This window comes from Bidens hawaiensis, unplaced genomic scaffold, assembly GCF_021521415.1.
Source record: "Bidens hawaiensis isolate Kalapana, Puna unplaced genomic scaffold, B.hawaiensis_p1.1 tig00015256_1, whole genome shotgun sequence".
Lineage (NCBI taxonomy): Eukaryota > Viridiplantae > Streptophyta > Magnoliopsida > Asterales > Asteraceae > Bidens > Bidens hawaiensis.
Genome location: NW_027492361.1, coordinates 219,923 through 226,966, shown reverse-complemented (window position 1 = coordinate 226,966; position 7,044 = coordinate 219,923). Strand labels below are relative to the sequence as shown.

The 7,044-nt window shown below is 36.6% G+C and overlaps 1 pseudogene across 1 annotated transcript; it reads left to right on the top strand.

Annotated features, from left to right (window-relative positions):
* The first annotated feature begins 396 nt into the window (after window positions 1-396).
* Window positions 397-3,643, top strand: LOC143548844 (G-type lectin S-receptor-like serine/threonine-protein kinase CES101; annotated as a pseudogene). The gene is made up of 7 exons (XR_013138022.1): window positions 397-1,843; window positions 1,960-1,967; window positions 2,107-2,361; window positions 2,458-2,668; window positions 2,759-2,996; window positions 3,069-3,219; window positions 3,334-3,643. The product of XR_013138022.1 is annotated as a G-type lectin S-receptor-like serine/threonine-protein kinase CES101 (transcript).
* Window positions 3,644-7,044: the final 3,401 nt, after the last annotated feature.

The window sequence follows — 7,044 nt, the reverse complement described above, 5'->3', positions numbered from 1 at the left end:
ATCTCAATTAGTCGTCGATTTCAAGTTAGTTTTATTACATATGGCATATCATTTAGTGGAATAGTCAAAGGTAGAAGAAATTCTATCAAGCACTTTCATGAGGAATAATCCTCCCAACAAGATGGTCACTACTCACTAGTGCATCACTAATCATTCTCCCAATCTTGGTTATTACAGCATGAATTGCTGTGTTATTTTGATGACTGATTCTATTAATCTTGAAAAAACTTCAATTCACAAAACTTGTTGTTAGTTTACTTCTCTAATCCAAGTATTGCAATTTTAATTAAAAGGTATAATTCATGGTGATGGAAACAAGATGTGTTGACAACGATACGTAGAAGTATTTCAAATATTAATTATGTTATTTTGTGGGTCGCCTTCTTTAGTTTAAACAATTAAGTTTTAATTTGTTTGATGTAGTTTTCAAGGTTAAGCAACGTCAAATCAACATCGTAAATCATAAAGACCTCAAATTTGTCTTTCGCTTTAGGCCTCCAAAAGACTTGAGCCGCCCCCCTGTGTCTGAGCTTTTTTTAACTCAAGGAAGATTCTACCAGCTATTTAGATCAACTCCAATCAAAACTCAACCTTAGAATTATTCAAAACCTGTTTACCTTAACCATATAAACAGAACGCTATCGATCTATTGTTTTGTTGAATTGGTTCAATATGATCAGTCACATTATCTTCATTGTTCTATGTTCCAACCTGATCATCAATTGTTCTGCTGTTTCAACTATCAAAGTTGGTGACCAACTCAACCTCACTTCTCACCTTGTCTCCCCTGATAGAAAATTCACGTTAGGATTCTTTACCATTCCAGAAACAGGCTACACTTATTTAGGAATTTGGTTCACCGAAGATAGATCATCCATGAAAGTGTGGGTAGCCAACCCATCCACTCCGATCAAATCAAGTGCTAGCGTCCTCATGATCGATCCCGACACTGGCAAATTGATCATTTCCACTGGAGGAATAGCCCTTGTAAATATCTCAGATAATGAATCCGGTTCTAGCTCTAACTTAATTGCAACTCTTCTAGACACTGGTGATTTTCAGCTGATTAATGAAGTTGACAACCGAATTCTCTGGAAGAGTTTTGATTATCCAACTAATGTGCTTTTACCAGGTATGAAACTCGGGTCGGACCTTAGAACTGGTCGCAACTGGAACTTGACTTCTTGGTTAAGCGATGAAATCCCTGACTTGGGTGCTTTTACATTGAGTTGGGAACCAAATGGAGAAAACTCGAGATTAATGATTCGGCGACGGGGGGAGCCATACTGGACTAGTGGGAATTTGAATAATCAAACCTTTGAGTTCACTAAACTTGTGAGTGAATTGATGTACAATCTGAGTTATGCAAATAACAATGAGGAAAGATATTTAAGTTTTTATGGCTCCAATGGTTTTACCCCAATGTGGATTTTGAATCCAAACGGACAACTTGTAGAGGGTGACGTGACTGATGGCCTTTTTTTATGGAGCCCTGCGCTCTGCTATGGGTATGATTCAGGTAACGGGTGTGTTGCAGGTTCTGATTTGCCTCAGTGTAGGAGTGAAAACGATCGTTTTAATCTATTGAATGGGGAATTTACTGAGGGTGAGTATGTGTTTACACCTGATTATAATTCAAGCCTAAGCGTTGGTGATTGTATGGTGAGATGCTGGAATGATTGTCAGTGTTTGGCGTTTAACACTCCTGACAATGGAGTTGGCTGTAATATGTGGAAAGGAGAAGCCAAATTTTTGCATAATCCACTAAGGATTTCTGTTCCAAAGTACGTGCTTTTTTCTCCAAGCAAAGGTGACTTATCGTTCTGTGAGTTGTTGGTTAATAGTTCTGCATTTCCATCACTTTAATGCTTTATTCTTTCACACCGTCTATGTTCTAGATTCAGTACATATTTTCCACATTATCATTACTGATAACTATCTTAAATGTGGAAGTTGTAGTATGTATGGCCTCAAGATCTAACACAAAACGTTGTACGTACACAGGAATTGGAGAACCCTTCAGTTTGTTAATCATCATCACAATCACTCTTTCCCCACTCCTCTTATTCTTCGGTCTACGTCGGTGTTTAGGAGAAGGTATAGCAGTTGATATTGGTCAACATTTTAAAGTCAATATCGAATTCACGTTCTAAGGCAGGCATGGTTTTGATTGTAGAAGAGAGGCAAAAGGATGATGATGAAAGGCATTTGCTTGAGCTGATGGATTCAACTGATACTGAAAGGGCTGGCAGAAATGGAAGTGATATGGTAATGTTCAGCTTTGCTGATTTAGTAGCGGCCACAAATAATTTCTCAGACGAAAATAAGCTTGGACAGGGTGGTTTTGGACCTGTTTATAAGGTATTTGTATCTTTTCATTAGACATGTGTTTTTATGACTGTTAGTAGTTCATGTTGTTATTGACAAAAGTGTGATTTAATGGGGTTATAACAAAAGGGGACATTTAGTGATCAACAAGAAGTTGCAATTAAAAGGCTTTCAAAAACCTCAAGACAAGGGCTTTTGGAGTTCAAGAATGAACTCATACTTATTGCCAAACTTCAACATACAAATCTTGTGCGAGTCCTAGGTTGTTGTATTCACGGTGAAGAAAAGATCTTAATTTACGAGTACATGCCCAACAAGGGTTTAGATTTCTTTCTATTTGGTAAGACCTATACCAATCTACATGTCTATGATGTTTGAATCTTTTGAATTTGATACTCGATTTTTTGTATTTGTTAAACCGATTGAATAGATGAAACTAGGAGGGCACTACTAGACTGGCCAAAACGATGGAACATCATTGAAGGAATTTCTCAAGGGTTGCTTTACTTACATAAATACTCAAGAATGCGCGTTATTCATAGAGATCTTAAAGCTGGTAATGTTTTGCTAGATGAAAGTATGAACCCTAAGATAGCTGATTTTGGTATGGCAAGAATTTTCAAACAAGATGAGACTGAAGCAATGACCCAAAGGGTGGTTGGTACATTGTGTGAACACTCTCTTATTAAATTAAAGTTCTACTTAAATTTTATCGACTCTAGTTAAGTTACATCATGCAGTGGTTACATGTCTCCTGAGTATGCAATGGATGGGACTTTCTCGGTGAAGTCTGATGTCTTCAGCTTTGGAGTTCTAATCCTGGAAATTGTGAGCGGAAGAAGAAACACGTGCCTCTCTCTTCTTGACAAGACTGTCAATCTTATCGGATATGTAAGTCTACTTTGAAAAATCCAATGTTTCTACATCCAGTGTATTAGAAAAGTAACTTGTTTGGCCTCAAAAGTCAAAATGTAGCATGCACAATTAACTTTTGAATGATTATAGGCATGGGATCTATGGCAACAAGGAGATGCCTTGCAATTGCAGGATCCAACATTTTCTGATAGTTGTGTTGTACACCAATTGTTGAGGACTATTCATGTTGCACTTCTTTGCCTACAAGAAAACGCAGTGGACAGACCAGAAATGTCAGAGGTGATAATTATGCTTAGTAATGATATTGTGATGTTACCTGTCCCGAAACGACCAGCATTTTATTTTGGCAGCACTAGTGTCTAACTCGACTTTGGTCAAAGGAAAGGCAGAGGGCGGCTCTGTGAATAGCATGACCATTACACAAATGGAGGCTCAATAGCATGCTATCAAAGCTGATGACCAAATGCAATATACTTAAATCTTCTACTATTTAAGAAGCAGCGATATTACTTTTGTTTGGACGTGTTAAGTTTTGTTATGGGCATGAGCAATGTTTATAAAAGGTCCGACCGGTCGGACCGGGATTCGGTCACCCGACCGGTCCGGTTCGATATAGTTCACTCGCTTCCCAAAGAACCGGCCAGTCCGAACCGGTTCACCGGTCCGACCGTAAAAACGGACTGGTGAACCGAACCGGTTTAACCGGTTATTATGGAATTTTTATATATTTTTTCATTTAACATTTTTTTCGTAAATTTTGAGTTCGGCCGGTCCGACCGGTTGAACCGGTAACCCGACCGGTTCAGTGCCCGATCCGGTTATGAAAACATTGTGCATGAGTCGAGTAATGGAGGGCTTGAGTTCGTCTGAATGTATGATAGGGGTGATTTTGCTCTACAATATGGCTATTTACTCTATTTTTTAGAGGATATGCTAAACTTCTCTTTGTAAATACAAATCATAACCAACTTTTGATTTCTTCTCGTGATCATGAATTACTTTTCAGAACAACTTCGGTTTAATATTGTCCATAGTTGAATATGACTATTGACTATGCCAGTGAAGAAGCATATTTTTTATTATTATTGTAGTGTATCATATAAAACCTTAATAAATTATATTAGAGCATTCCCAAGACGACCCGTAAATTTTTGTTTTGTAAATTATAGAATAGGGTTTTAAGTGGTTGTGAGTAAATAATAGAGAAAATTTAGTGATTTTTTGTAAATTTGAGGAAACTTTGATTGCCCCTAATTTATTTTTTAATATTTGTTGAATTGGTTATGAGTAGAGAATAATGAAAACTGTAATGAGAAATGTATAAAAGTATTATTTAGTTAAGTATGAGAGAGAAATGTACTTATTTTAGTCTAATTACAGAGTTAAGGATGTGAGATGTGTTGACAATGCTCTTATGCCTCTTGCATACTGGTAGTAGGTCCCTTTTGTGTTTAAAAGAATAATATACAGACAAAGGAGAAAAAGAACAAACTAAGTTACCAGATTTGACTAAAAGTTATGGATATATAGGATACTGGAAGAAGAGTTAACTTCGGCTTTGGTCATGAGGTTTTCCTATTTTAACTACTTGAGTACCAAGGCAATTTTTTTTTTGTCATTGCTTGTTTTAAAGTAGACAGAACTACAAATTTTGTCCTTTAAACATATGTGATTTATGGATCAAATTCTTTAAAAAGTTACTTACAAGAAGTGTCCTTTACAAAGCATGTTTGTTAATTTAGTCCTTTTGACTAACGAACATTCAAAAATCCAGTTAAGTGCCAGTATGTAACAAACATGTAATGGGTAAAATGGTAAATACACGTTTACATAAACAAAAAAAAACTATTTAATTAATATGGGTCCACTCACTATATTCATTATCTTCTAACAAAAAGAACTATTTAGTTAAGTGCCACCATTCAACCACCACCACCACTCCGACCACCGTTGCCATTCTGGAAACCACCGTCGGAGGGTTGATTAAGACGGTGAACTAAGTCATTGCCGCCACCTGCTTAATCTTAAATTTGGAATCATCCTTCACCATCACATAGCCACAGCACCTCAACCTCCCTCAGCCTAAAACATCACCGACAGATATGGTGTTTTCAGGATGACCACAAGCTTGATTTTGAACCAAACACCACCTCTATCGCCTTGTCGTTCCACCTCCGATTTTCCCCAATTTTTGTGAAGAATATAACAAATTAGGGCAAAAAAAGACCCATAATTGGACCTAAGTCGGACTAAACCGGAGGTTACAGACCAATTCATCCCTGAATCTGGAAAATCGAACCTGAACTAGGTCTCGTCGTTCCGGCGAAATTTATGGTGGTGGTATGTGGTTGTCACCGACGGTGGTGGCCAGCGGTTATGGCCACCGATTCTTCAAACCAGGAACATGCAACTCAAGTCGGTGTTTAGGCTTGGTGTATGGTTGTTGATAGTGGTGGCGGTGGTTGTTTGTGATGTTCTTGGTGGTTGTGTGATGCTAGGTTTAATTTAGTTTGAAGATGACGAACAGACGTGAAGTGAGTGGGGTGAGGGAGATGAAAGTTATAATGTGGGTCCGTCTATTATTTATCTTTGATAAAATTAAATAGTTTTTTTATTGTTCTAAATGTGTAATTACCATTTTACCTATCACATGCTGGCATTTAACTGGGTTTTTGGATGTTTATTAGTCAAAAGTACTAAAATCAAACAAACATGTCTTATAAAAGACACCGCCTGTAAGTAAACTTTTTAAATGACATGATCGGTAAACTGCATATATTTAAAGGACAAAATTTGTAATTCAGTCTTTAAAGTATTAACCGTTTTCGTCTTTTTAAGTAACATTGCTAAACGTTTCACTAACTCTGTAAAATTTTTATGCCCAAATCTATGCTTAACTTTACAACCTTTTTTTCGTATTGGAAATAAATTACATTAAATAATTGAAAAGAATGGTTACTAATTTGGGCTATGACGTAATCCTTTTTTTTTCTATTATATTTTTTTAATACTGAGGTAAGATATTATATTAATTAGTTTCTTAAGTATGATATAATTATAATAACGTGATCATTGTATAAGTAACACGTTAAATCAATCATTATTGCTATTTAAAAAAAGAAACACGCAAAACACATAACAAATACGCATACATGCCTAGGCACCGCTAATCTGCCATCCCACACGGGTGGCGTACTCCTGCAACAACTACCAACCTCCCCTAACTTCAAAAGTATCTTATCTTTGTAGAATGTGTTTAAAACATTGCAAATATCATTTGTTTAAATATAGAATTCCTTATGAATTACTCAACTACGTAGAGTTTGTGCGCATGAGATTAATGCGTACCAGACCAAGAATATATTAAAAGTAGCTACCTTCAAGCCTTAATTAACGACCCTCCATAGGGATGATGGTTTTGTTGTTTACAGAGAAATCTTCCGGTTTGGTTTTGTTTAAAGTTGAATTTGACTCAACTCTACTAGCAAAGAAAGTCAGCTTTTTCAGAGAAGGCATCGATATGGTGTCATTGAGAAGCATAGAGATCATATCATAAATTGTTGGTCTATCCATGGCACTTTCTTTTTTCATGTGCCCAAACATGTTGCATAACATATACTAAGGTACTATGTTTCTGTCAAAGCTTCTTCCACGATCTCTACCTCAAGAAGGACTTCAGCCTCGACCCCTTGATCCATTACTGGATGGTGACCTAATTGTAGGGCCAATATTCTATATTAGTATTAGAATTGTGTATGTCTTTCAGTTTGCTTTTAGTCGGTGTATTACATACTCAGTACGTGTATTTTGTACGGTAAAAATGTAAACTTTGGAGAAATA